Source organism: Leptopilina heterotoma, unplaced genomic scaffold (genome assembly GCF_015476425.1).
Source record: "Leptopilina heterotoma isolate Lh14 unplaced genomic scaffold, ASM1547642v1 Lhet_44, whole genome shotgun sequence".
Classification (NCBI taxonomy): domain Eukaryota; kingdom Metazoa; phylum Arthropoda; class Insecta; order Hymenoptera; family Figitidae; genus Leptopilina; species Leptopilina heterotoma.
The window spans coordinates 1119045-1133842 of NW_025111084.1; the positions used below are offsets into that span (position 1 = coordinate 1119045).

Sequence of the window (14798 nt, forward strand, 5' to 3'; positions counted from 1 at the left end):
AAAAAAATTTCTTGTCAAAATCACAATTATCTTTATAAATGACAAAATTCTTCTTCAAAATTCAATTTATTTTCAAAAATATCAATAAAATTCTTGTCCTAATTTCAATTATTTTAAAAAAATTTTCTCAATTCAATGATTTTCAATATTTACTATTTTAATAAAAAAGTCTCAAAATGAATTCAATTCTATAAAAAAAATTTCAATAAAATTCTGAACAAATATTTAATTATTTTAAATAAATAATAAAGATTCAACAGGAATTCAATTCTTTGCAAATTTTTTATACTTGGCAATAATTAAATTATTTTCAGAAATAGTAAAACTTATCGCAGAATTGTAATTATACAATTTTAATCGAATTCCTCAACTAATGTAATTATTCTTAAAAATTTAATTAAAATTCTTCAAAAGAATTCAATTATTTAAAAATGTGTTGATAAAATTCTTTATTAGAAATTAATTTTAAGAAACATTTAATTATTCAATATTATCTCTTGTATTTAAATAATTGAATTCTCGTAGAATTTTCTAACAAAAATTGATTTAAAAATTAATTTCAATCAAAATTACAGATAATAAATAATTGAATATTGAAAGTATAGGATGAATTTTCAGAAATAATTGAATTTTCAAAAGGTTTCAAATTAAAATCTTTGAAAATTTAAATGTTTCATACATTTAACTAACAATTCTGTAGAATTAATCATTTTGAAAAAATTTAATTGAATTTTTTTGAAATTATTTGATAATTTTATTTTCCAATATATATATTTAATTGCAAAAATTCCCAATAATTAAAATTTCAAGTCAAATTTAATTGCAATAAAATGAGTTTGAAAATTCTGAAAGGACTTTTTCAAAAATTATTAAAAATAAATGATTTAGAGATGAAATTTAATTAAAATTTCTAGAAAATAATAATTGATTTGAAATGATGAAAATAATTTTGAAGAAGATTTAGTAATAATATTCTTATAATATAAAATAATGATTTTATCAGTCGGTCATTATTTTTAATTATTATAGAACATAAAGATATCAATTGCTCCGAGTCGAAGACTCGGAATGATCGATTTCTTCATGTTTTATAACAATACTTTTATAAGGTATTTAATTTAAAAAAGGTTTGAATTTGAAATTTTTGAAAATCTTAATATTTATGGAAAAATAATAATAATTATTTATTTAATAATTTTTGAAAATCTTAATTCCTATGGAAAAATAATAATTATTATTTATTTCACATAAGTGTAACTAAACATAGCCCTCAGTAAACGAAAATAAATTATTTTGAAAAACAAAACTAATCTAGATTTTGAAATGGATATAAAAAGAAATTGAGGGAATTCACATTTTTATGTAACTAAATCCTGAACAAATTGAGAGGTATTTGGATAAAGGCTAATTTTCCTAATGCTCTAAAGTCCGAAGTGTTTACTAAAAGGATTTGAGAAGCAAATATGAAAAATGTCAACGTAGAAACTATATATATAAATAATATATATATAGAGAGAAAACAACACGGTTGAATATGGAGAAAATTTAAGAGGATCAAAGGGAAAAGTATACCGTCCAACGTGAGAATACGAATTGTCAAATAAGAAATAAAGAAAAATAACTCGTTTCACACACGAACACATAACATACAAACACATAAAATAAAGAAACGAATATAAAAAAATAAAAGAGCGAATATAAAAATAAACTAGAGGAGAAATATACAGCGTATACTATAAGAGAATAAGAGAAAAAAGCTCAGATTTTTAAAATTAACTAGAAAATAAAATTACAACCCCTTTTTTTCCCTTAAGAATAAAAAACACTCAATATTTGTCTCCGAAGATAACGATACAGAGGATTTTCAACGAGTTTACAGTTCTCTTATGGCGTTATAAAATTTAGATGAGCTGCACGACAACAAAAATGGAAATCTAGTACACTCGAAATTGCACAATTTTCTGCATTTATAGTGGTCATAATGTACATTTTTATCAACTACTAATGCTGTTTATTTCCCTCAAAAGCAAAATATAGATTCTTTCAAAAAAAAAAAAAAGATTATTCCTTCAAACATTGAGAATTACAAAAAAATTAAATCTTATTTAAAAAAAGAAAATTTTTAATCACAACTTTATGATCACGTTTTTATGACGTTTCAACCATACAAATTATAAATAATAATTATCTTTTAAACATTTCTCAATAAATACATATATATGTCCAATTACATTTTAATTCCAAATTATATTAATATTATATTTTAATACATATAGATTATTCGTTAATGAAGCTCTTCAAAGGTTTATTTCATTAATTAGTTGTTTCAACTGATATTGAAATCACTACAGTTTACTGGAACTTCAAGAACAGAAATTGAACTACAAGCAAACATACATTTTACAATTATTTAAATTATTTTTATTATTATTATTATTATATCGAATTTTTACTTATTTATTTACGTATTTCACCCGACAAATAAAAATATATAAAAATATTAAATTATTAATTAAATTAATAAATAAATAGAACACAGGGCTTTGCTTCCATTTGTATATTAAATAAATAAAACAAAGTAAATTTATTTAATATCAACAGGATTACGAAATAAAATAAATAAAATATCGGAAATAAACAAAATGAATAAAACAAAATGAAATAAATTAATTAAAATAAATGAAATAAATAAGTAAAAATCTCGGTAAAAATTGATTTTTTAGTTTTAAAAAAAATAAATACAAATTAAAAAATTACTAATCTAAACTATAGTGACTGACTATTTGCTTTTGAATTAGTAAATTTTACTAAAAAATTAATAGAAATTTCTATTTATAAATAATAAAATTCTTCTCAAAAATTCAATTATTTAAAAAAAATTTAATCAATTATTTTTACAAATAATAAAATTCATAACAGAAATTCAATTATTTTCAAAAATACTAAAATTCTTCGCAGAAATTCAATTATTTAAAAAAATTTTAATAAAATTGTCAAAATTTCAATTATTTTTACAAATAATAAAATTCATAACAGAAATTCAATTATTTTCAAAAATACTAAAATTCTTCGCAGAAATTCAATTATTTACAAAAAATTTTTTAAATTTCTCGTCAAAATTTTAATTATCTTCATAAATAATAAAATTCATTCTTGATATTTAATTATTTTCAAAAGATCTGATAAAATTTCTTTGCAAAGTTCAATTAATTATCTTCAAAATTTTAATTATCTTTATAAATATCAAAATTCATCTGCTAAATTCAATTACTTTTAAAAAAAATCTGTTCATAATTTCAATTATTTTTATAAATAATAAAATTATTCTCAAAAATTCAATTATTTTAAATAATTTTAAAAAAATTGTCAAAATTTCAATTATTTTTATAAATAATAAAATTCATCCCAGAAATTCAATTATTTTCAAATGTAATAAAATTCTTCGCAAGAATTCAATTATTTTCAAAAATTTTTTTAAATTTCTCGTCAAAATTTTTATTATCTTTATAAATATCAAAATTCTTCTGCTAAATTAAATTTAAATTAAATTTAAATTAAATTTAAATTAAATTAAATTTTTAAAAAAATCTGTTCAAAATTTCAATTATCTTTATAAATAATAAAATTATTCACTGAAATTCAATTATTTGCTAAAATTTTAATAAAATTGTACGCAAACATTTAATTATTTTCATAAATAATAAAAATTTCACATGAATTCAATTACTTACTAATTGTTTTTTATAAATTTCTTCGCAATAATTCAATTATTTTCATAAAAAATAATTTAAAAACAAATTTTTTTTATAAAGTCTTACAATACAAAATAATTATTTTATCACTCGGTCATCTTTAATTATTATAAAACTAAAATTTTTTCCTTTATTTTCTAAAGATTTTAAAAGTTTCAATTTCATTCTCAATTAAAATTTCTTCTTGACAAATAGAATTTATAAACATTTTTTTTCATTTATTTTTAAAAAACTTTAAATTATAATTTTAATAAGTCGAAAAAGTCGCACAATCCGAGCCCTGTTAATGTTTAAAGTTAAATTTTATTAATTTCGTTAAATAAATTACAACATAAATTAAGTAAAATAGATAAATAAATAAAAACATTTTTTTCATATTCATTAATTTTAATATTTTTATTCAAATTCGAACAGTAAACATTTTTCTCTAAAATTTAAAAACAAAACCCTCTTTAAATTTTCTCTCCAGTACATTTATAATAATATTTACAGGATTAAATAATTTTCACAGTTAAATGCAATTTTCTCGAGTTGTCCATTCGCAATAAGCAAAAAGAATCTAATTAACTTTTAGTGATTGCGGTATTCTTGTCTATATTGTTTATGAATTTAAAGAGAACATTAATGTCAACTTTAGTTTGCAATTTTCCTTTTAAAAGAAAAGAAAATATCCAATGAAAACGAAATGTTTAGAAAAGAAAAAATAAATAGGAAAAAAATATATTTACAACATTTAACGACGCTTTTCTCTTATTGAGACGCAAAATCTCGTTCCACTTTTACTAATGAGAAGTTAATTTCTCAATTATTTCTAATTACCAGTGACATTAATGATAAAATCGGTGGGTCACTCCTTTTTTAGTAACTATTTCTCATTTGTAAATCAACATTTAAAATGGACACGTTAATGGAAATTTGGTTCGAAAACAACCTTCATCAAAATACTGGTTAATAATTTCAATATTTAATAGTTAATTAATGAATTTATTTTGCGAAAATTTTTTACCATATTTGTACCGTACAACAAAATAAAACAATTTTTACATTTTCTGTAAATAATATTGTTTATTACTATTTATTATATTTAACAAAATACTTGTTTACATTTATATGTACGTATTATTAATATTATTAATATTATTTATTATTATTATTATTATTATTATTATTTTTTATTATTCATGATTACAATTTTGATAATTATTATAATTTTTGCAGATTTCCAGATAAAATTGCAAATTTTCAAGACAAAAAATATCTACACAGATCTTTGGCCAAAAATTGGAACAACGTTGTCGTTACGTGAAATTTGTCGACAAGTCGAAATATCAAGGATAATATTATTCTCACGAAATTTTGTTCGTACATTAAATGAAAGAAAAGACTATAATCTTTTTATCACACGACAAAATAAAATTATTTTTCCAAGGTATAATATTAGAATTGATTTCACTCACTTTATTAAATAAATGAAGATAAAAATTATTTTCCTTTCCATATTAGACAATAAAAAAAGAAATAAAATTCCTGATATTTTTCTTTTTTAACTCTACAATATTATTTTCTCTACTAAAAATTAACGTTGATAAAAAAAATATTTATAAAATACGTTAAAAATCCTTGAAAAAAAAGTAGATAATAAATAATTTGTAAATATTTAAGAGGATAAATTGTAAATAGAAAAATTAAATTTTTTAATCTTTCCTCCTACAGTTTGTAAAATATAATATTTTCCAAGAAAAGTGTAATAAAAAAATGTATGAAATATGTTAAAAATTCGTATCACAAAATAATAAAATAAATATACTCATAAAGAAAATAAATTTTCAAATTATAAAATTCTATATTTTTTATTCTTCTCAACCTACAATTCGAAAATATAATTAAAAAAAGAAAAAGAAAGAAACGTTGTATAATTTTTTTTATACAAAAAAAACATTCTTTTCTTCCTTAGTAAATTGTTCTGTTTGAAAAAGAGTACCCATTGAAAATTAAAACAAATCCTTTTAAATTGGATAACCACACGTGAACCACAATATCGAATTGTTTTTATTCGCACAAAAAGTTATTCTTGAAAATAACAATTTCTTCATGCTTTTCACTTTATAGAAAATTGAATTTAGAAATTAAATAGTCGCACCAAAAATGTTTAAATTGTTATTTACCTACAAATACATGATAAATAATTTTATTATGTATATTTGTAATGACAATAGTAAATAATAATAATAATTGTCCCATATATTACAAAATAAAAAAAAAATTTTTTTTTTATATAATTCGAATTTATATTAATAATAATAATAATTATTATAATAACAACAATAAAAATAAGAATGAGAAAAATAGTAGTAATAATAATAATTATAACGAAACAAATAATAATAATAATTACTACCTACAATTATTTCAGTTTACAAATAAAAATTTCAATCACAAAAAAAAGTAGTATTGAAGAAATAATCTTCCACTAATTATTAGAGAGTTGATGCTCTAGTTCGAAAATAAGTTTTTCGAAATATAATAAAGAGAGTATGGGGATAAAAAAAATATCGTCAAGTCCAGTAGAATCATTAGAGCAAGGGTGCGTCGAGAAAATCCTGTTAATAAACGAGAAAACGAAAGGGAGAAAAAAAAATAGTACGCTCACGTAGAGAAGAAAAAAAAATTTATCGCCTTTTGTACAGTTTCCATTATAGTACACTCGCGGAAAACTAGAAAATTTTTCACTCACAACTTCTTTTTAAAATACAAGTTAATTTCTTCCTCTTAGCGCAATATTCATGGTCGAGGGAATTAAATATTTATTCTAACTTAGAAGGAAAAAAAAATTTGTTTCTATATATCTGCAAATAAAAAAAACCAAAGAATTTTTAAAAACTTTTCTTCTCATTTCATTAAAAAATACGAAAAAAAACTCTTTGTATTATTTGTCAGTAAAGTTACTTTAGTTTTTCTGAAGTTTTCTTTTTATTATTTTCTTAATTAATTTAATTAATTTAATTAATTTAATTCTTAATTAATTTGTAAGAAATATAACAAAAAAAACATTTGATTCTAATTCTAAACAGAGAATTTCAATTATTATTTAACCTTCGGAGAACACATGGAGTCTTTTTGACCCCACGCTTTTTTACGAAAAGCTTTTTATCTTTTTTTAATATTTTTAATAAGGACTTTCAAGTATACAGACTTATTCTACAGAGTTTAAACTATAATTAAAAAAATTCTTTAGCTTGATTAGATGATCAGTTTAAAATTGGTTGAGCTTTGAAAAATAGTCTAAAAAAGAGGTGTGTTCTCCGAGGGTTAAAGAACGAATAAAATAGTAAAAAAAAGTAGTGTGAGTAAAAATTATATTACGTGTGTTATGGCTAGGTGGTTATGTCATCTACTTTAAGCGCGAAGGGTCGTGTGTTCGATTCTCGTCATTAGAAATTTCGTCAAAATTTAATGCTGATATTTTCATCATTTATATTTACAATTATTATATAGTAGTAGAGTTAATATATAATAGTTCATATACACCAGTAGTTAATATAATATTATATTAGTTAATATATAATTGTAGTAAATATATGTATATAATAGTAGTTAATTAATTATTATATAATAATTAATATTAATCACAGTTGATAAAAAATGTAAATAAAATTGTTACCATCTTGGAAAAGAGCGTCATTTCTAGGAAAAACAAGATTATAATGTTATTATCATCACACTTACAATTAGTGTAATGAAAACCGATAATGTAGAAAATTACATTTACCACGCGATATAAGTTAATTTTAAGACATTAATATATTACGGAAAGTTTCTGTGTCTCCGGAAGTTAAATTACTTTCATGAGGAAAATGGAACGAAACGATCTTTCGATATTAATACTTGTCGAGATGACAATAATTATTTACTAAATTAGTTTCTCAATCTCATCCTTCATTAATATCAATATTAATATCACAAAATTAATATTGATATTAATTTCAATAACAAAGCAAATATATGTATTAAATATTTTTTAATAATTGAAGACTGAACATTAAATAACTAAAATAATAACACTAATAATAATAATAATAGTAATAATAATAATAATAATAATAATAATAATAATAAATAAAAAAATAAATAGAAAAAATTAAATTAAAAATTAAAAGAAATTAAATATTATATCAAGGTGTATGAAATTGTTTAAAAAAATTTGAAAAATGATAAAATTAATTGGAACTTTAAAAAAAAATTTATGTTTACTCTACAATGGAAATTATAGATTGGAAATATTTATTACTCGCGAATTTATGATTACCGGAACACATGAATTTTAACTGATCTTGTTTTTCATTTCCTGAAACTTACACGTTTTTTTTTCTAAAGAATCTCTATTGTTCGCGTTACATTTCCTGAATTTTATAGATGAATGAAAGCGCAGCTATCTACGACTAAAATTCATTTTTCTTTCTTCTATTTAAATTTTAATGCACATTTTCAGCTAAATTCTCTTTTTTGCAATTTCGTGAATTTTTGTAATAATAATATCAAAGACAATAGCAATAATAATAATATTAATAATAATAATAATAATAATAATAATAATAACAATAATAACAATAATACCTAATAATAATAACAATAATAGTGATATTAATAATAATATAATAATTAACTATAATTAACTATAATAATTTGAATGTTATCTTTCATTCTTTCATTAATTCACTTTTTCTGTCCCTTACACTCTGAAATTGTCTTTTGTGAACACATTTGTTTTTTGTTAAATTTAGATAGATTGTATATTATATTATTATTTTAAAATTATTTTTATTTTATAATTAATTCAAAATTGTAATGATAAATAGAAATCATCAGAATTTTCTTTACTCCTTTTCATTAAAAGACTAAAATTTTGTTAAATATTTTGTTTTGTCAAATTGAAATTATGCAGATTTTTGTTCTTTACTTCTAAACAAAATTAGAAAATTGTTAAACAACTGTGATTAAGAAATAAAAAATTGATTTATTTTGCATTATTTTTGTTTATGAATTACAATTATTTAACAAAATTATTATTTTGTTTTAGAAAAAGAAGAAAAATATTTGCACGATTCCTATTTTTAATCTTATTTTTAAAACAGGATTTTCCACAGGAATTAAGACATTCAAAAATTTCAAATTCAAACCTTTTTTTAAATTAAACAACTTATAAAAGTATTTTGTTATAAAACATAAAGATATCGATTGCTCCGAGTCGAAGACTCGGAGTGATCGATTTCTTCATGTTTTATAATAATTAAAGATCACCGAGAGATAAAATCATTATTTTATATTATAAAAATATTGTTACTGTAACTTCATCAAAATTATTTTCATCATTTTAATTCAATTATTATTTTCTAGAATTTTAAATTATTTTTTATGAAAATAATAATTGAATTCCTTAAAAAAATTTTATTATTTATGAAAATAATTAAATGTTTGCATACAATTTTATTAAATTTTTTTTAAATAATTGAATTCTTTTTAGGAAATTTTATTAAAATAGTAGATATTGAAAATCATTGAAATTAGAAAATTGTTTGAAAATAATTGAAATAATTAATAATAATAATAATAATAAGTTAAGAATTATAATTTATTGCAGAATTAATAATAAAAAAATGTGAAATATAAAGTAATAAAACAATTTACATAATTCCTTCCATATTTTGCACGAATATATCATCTAAATTTGGGGCTGAAAAATATGAAAGACCTTTAATAAATCGTGACATGAATGCAGCAATAAAAGAAGAACGTTTCCAACGAATTGACTTCACTTTATGCTGAGGTATTATTATTACTATATTAAAAAAGATAGTTACTTCTACTTTTTCTCCTCACATAAAATTATCTATATTTGAGCATGAAAGGAATTAGGTATATAAAAAGACTACAAGTGATAAAAATTAAACGAAAACGTTTCAGAAAAAAATACCAATTTCAATAAAACATTATATTTTGATATAAATAAATATTTACTTTATTATGATTGAAAATTATATTTTTATTATTATTATTATTATTTTCCATTTACTCTTTTTAACATTTTAATCATATTTTGTTTTTTCCCTTTTCTAAAATTAACCATAAAGTATAATAATAATAATTCAACTGTTTTAATAAAAAATTTCAATGAAAAATGAATATGTACTTGAAAAGGTTTTACTTTTTAATGGTAGAGATCACATTCATCTTGAAATAAAAGCTACTTTTCTCAAGGGGTACTTAAAAAACTACAAAAGAAAAAAAAAACAAAATAAAAGAAATTTTCCACTTTATTTTGAGTGAGAAACTTAAACAAAAAGAATTTCATAAAACTAAATTTTATGGTTTCAAAAAGTGTTTTATAATAATTCTTTGATGCCGTCTACTATTTTTTTCAAATTAGGTTCTGAAATAGGGAATAATTATTATTATGCCTGACGAATAATCCGCAAGTATTTTTTTGTAAAATATTCCAAAAAGATTCCCGTATTGAAGTATTTCAAAAATATTTATAATTTCCGTGGAATATTACGAGAATATTATTTTGTAATATTATTTACTAAACATCCTGTTAGAAAAATCAATGAATAAAATAATAAATAAATTTTAAATATTTCAGCAAATATTCCATCTGCGAAAAATACTATAATTTCCCTCAGGAAAATTCTCAAAGATCATTCTCAGTATAAAAATATAAATAAATATTCAATTGGTGTATTTATTAAAAATATTCCATGAAATTTAATAACAAAATATTCCAAATTTCATTTTTTTTTTTATCGACTATACTTAAATTCTCGTCTCCTTTTGTTTTTAAATATTTAAAATAGAAAACTACTTTTATGTATGGAAATAACAAAAAAAAAAATAGGAAAACATTTTTAATGCAAAGGAAATTGTCCTTTGTTCTCCTCTTGCCAAAATAGCTAGAGGCAGAGAGATACGTGTATAGTATTGATGTTGAATACATTGCTCACGTTACAAGGCTCTTCAACACAACAGCCGGACTACAGATTACAATTCTGAAACCAAATTGGCCATTGATTGTTCTCTTGATTAATTAAGCGTCCAATTCCTTTCAAAATTTATAACTTAACTGTCAGTTCATCTGCCAAATATACATTTCCACGTAGGGAAGATTCTAATAATACACTGCAACATTGTTTTATCATTCTTTTTACATTCTTTTATTTTTCAACTTGAGGCATTATTTTTTTACAGTATTTTTCTACTTTAATTATTTATTTTTTTGACTATTTTTCTATTTCAACTATTTCTCCATTTCAACTATTTTTCCACTTCAACTATTTTTCTATTGCAATTATTTTTCTATTTCAACTATTTTTCTATTTTATCTATTTTTCTATTTCAATTCTTTTTTTATTTCAACTATTTTTCTATTTCAACTATTTTTCTATTTCAACTATTTCTCCATTTCAACTATTTTTCCACTTCAACTATTTTTCTACTGCAATTATTTTTCTATTTCAAATATTTTTTTATTTCAACTATTTCTATCTATTTCAATTATTTTTCTATTTCAATTCTTTTTTTTATTTCAACTATTTTTCTATTTCAACTATTTCTCCATTTCAACTATTTTTCCACTTCAACTATTTTTCTATTTTAACTGCTTTTCAATTTTAAATATTTTTCTGTTTCAACAACTTCTATATTTCAACTATTTTTCTATTTCAACTATTTTTCTATTTCAACTATTTCTCCATTTCAACTATTTTTCCACTTCAACTATTTTTCTACTGCAATTATTTTTCTATTTCAAATATTTTTTTATTTCAACTATTTCTATCTATTTCAATTATTTTTCTATTTCAATTCTTTTTTTTATTTCAACTATTTTTCTATTTTAACTATTTCTCCATTTCAACTATTTTTCCACTTCAACTATTTTTCTATTTTAACTGCTTTTCAATTTTAAATATTTTTCTGTTTCAACAACTTCTATATTTCAACTATTTTTCTATTTCAATTCTTTTTCTATTTCAACTATTTCTCTATTTCAACAATTTTTCTATTTCAACTACTTTTCTATTTCAACTACTTTTCCATTTTAAATATTTTTCTATTTCAACAATTTCTCTATTTCAACTATTTTTCCAATTCAACTATTTTTCTATTTCATTTTTTTCCCATTTCAACTACTTTCAACAACTACTTTTCCATTTCAATTATTTTTCTATTTCATCTTTTTTCCATTTCAACTATTTCTCATTCAACAATTTTTTCACTTCATTTATTTCTTCATTTCAATAATTTTTGATTTCGACTATTTTTCTATTCAATCGCTTAAACAAAATCTGTTACAACATATTTTTAAAAATTTCAAAACAAAAATAAAGTTTTTTTTTCATTTTGTTCTGATTTTTATTTTATCTCTCTCTCTCTCTCTCTATTCTAACTATTTTTCTATTTTCAATCTCTTTAAAAATAAACTTTTGCAATAAATAAATAAATATATATATATATATATATATATATATATATATTTCTAAAATATCAATATAAGATAAATTTTTTTATTTCTTTCAACGATTCATCTCTCTTTGCGAAAAATTTCCAGTTGATAGAATAAGTTGTAGAAAGGTAATAATAATAAAAAAAAAGTATAACATATATCTTTCAAATATTTTATTGATCGTTTTGCAAATATGTCTTTGAGAATGACCAACTGTATCATCGAGAGAGAAAAAGTAAGGAAAAAATTGATATTTCCTTTTATTAAAACTGTCATATCCAAGAGAAGAAAAGACAAATATAAAAGCGAAAAAGATATTCGAAGTAAAAATTTTTCTAAAATGAACAATAAATTTTTGAAAATAAAAAAATTAATTTATAAAATAGATAAATTTTTTTAATTTCAATTTTTCAGACATCAGGACAAATGAAAACAATTAGAGAAGAAAAAAAATCATGTTTTCTGACTATACGGTGATTGAAGACAAAATAAAAAAAATATAATTAATTTTTTTCCATTTCCAAACCAAAGATGATGAAAAAAAAAACTCGACATTCGTGAATGTTGTAAACTTTCTAGAAAATGGAATGAGTAAATTAATTACTTTTCTTAAAGTTTTATCCTCTTCGTTGTTATATATACGTATATATATCGTCAAAGCAAAACTAGCAAGTTAAATCAAAAGTAGACGGGAAGAATTTAAATCTCATTGTTAGAGAAAGACGATAAGTTTTTTTTCTTACAACTGGAAGTTGAAAATTTTCCACTTACTTTTTTTTTGACATGAAAGCAATTATATCAAAGGAACTTTAGAGAATACAATTGATTTTCCAAATTGTGCACTTGCTGTAAAAATTCCTCATTTTCAATTTCAATTCCCAATATTCTCCTAACAATTGAAAATTCTCTTTTTTCAGTTCTTTCAAATTGAATTATTTTTTTTTAATTTAATTTATTTCTGTTTGTTCCATCTTTTTATGTTGTATTTGTATATTTGTTCTCTTTTTCGATTCTGAGCATTTTGCTACCTATGTATTTTTATTTATTTGTTTTTTAATTATTTTAATTTATTTTTATTATTTTTCCTTCATTACAGTTAAAAATAATTAATAATTTTTATCAATTTTCTTTCTTTATAATGAAAAATAATTAATAATTTTTATCAATTTTCTTTCTTTCTAGTAAAAAATAATTAATAATTTTTATCAATTGCTGTATTCGATTTTCCGCATTTTTTACAGTAAAAAAAATCAAGAAACAAATTACTAACTCTCGTTGTTTTGACAATTTTTTTTTTTAGAAACATAAAAATCCTTCTTTCACTAAAAAAAATTTTATTAACTTTTCAAGCGGGAATTAATTTGTGAATAAAATTTTTTGAATACAAAATGGGCAACAAGTTATTAAGTCTCGTAAATATAGAATTTTATTGGGATGGAAAAAACTATATACTTCGATCGGTTTCAAAGTCGCGGCTCTACTGATGAAAATGTTTCTTGTCTCTTTTATCCCACCTCTCTCTCTCTCTCTCTTTTTGACAGGATACCTCTCTGGCTACGACGAGAAGCCTGCGCGATATGGTCCAGGATATCAATCCTGATACAAGAAGAATAGATGCATTTCTCATTCAATAAAAGTCGATTTTATATAAATTATGCTTTTAATTTCAAAAAATTTCAATTTTCAAAAATTTCTTTACTATTTCAAATAAGAAAAAAAGTATTTAACTAATTTTTTAAATTAAAACAAATTCAAAAATAAAATTATCCAATTTTTTTCTTAATTAAAAATTTTATTTTAAATGTATTAAAAATATATTTTTTAAAATAGTAATTTAAAATATAATTTTTTTTCCAGAAACATAGTTTTTCATAAAATTATTATCAATTACATTCTAATTATTAATAAATCCAAGTAAAAAGGGCTTAAAATAAAGTTAAACTTGAAATAGTTTAAATAATTTTTGAGGGACTTTAATTAACTGGAAAATCGAAAAGAATTTGAAAATCTAAAGAGTGTTTTATTTCAGTGATAATATCCAGTTGGAATTTAATTTCCACGTCATGGAGTTTAATTAGAGCAACGATTGTTTTAATTAAATGCAAAGCAGCGTTGACAAACGCTAATCTTTTTTCAATATGAATTTTCATATTAACATATATAATGTGAATTCATATTTGTCAATAATAAACATGATGGGAAACATTATTAAATAAATTAAAATTAATCTATTTTAAATAATATTATTAACAAAATATAAATTACAATAATTATGATAATTTATTCTTAATAATTAAATTATTTTCAATTATTAAATGTTACTGGTTCAATTATTTACATTTATAAATTTTTTACTATCAAAAAAAAAGATTAACATAATTTAGTAATAAAATTTATTATTATATTAATATATTATTAATTATTATTATTATTTTTTTTCTGAAATTCAATTTCCTTAATAAATTATGTTGTTAATAGATTAAGAATTCTTTTTCTTCAAAAGTAAAATCCTTTTTTCTAAAAGTCGCTAAGAGAAATCCAATTTAAAT

At 20.3% G+C, this 14798-nt stretch overlaps 1 protein-coding gene across 4 annotated transcripts in view; it reads right to left on the minus strand.

Moving 5' to 3' along the window:
* Positions 1 to 13715, minus strand: part of LOC122506896 (G-protein coupled receptor dmsr-1) — a 40103-nt gene extending 26388 nt beyond the window's left edge. Inside the window, exon 1 of one of the 4 annotated variants that reach the window (XM_043619308.1) lies at positions 13520 to 13715. The gene's annotated coding sequence lies outside the window, so the exon portion shown is untranslated. Of the gene's footprint in view, positions 1 to 9501; positions 9595 to 13020; positions 13232 to 13519 lie in introns of those variants that run through there. The other 3 variants (XM_043619307.1, XM_043619309.1, XM_043619310.1) reach the window with 3 other exon arrangements.
* Between the last annotated feature and the right edge of the window lie 1083 nt (positions 13716 to 14798).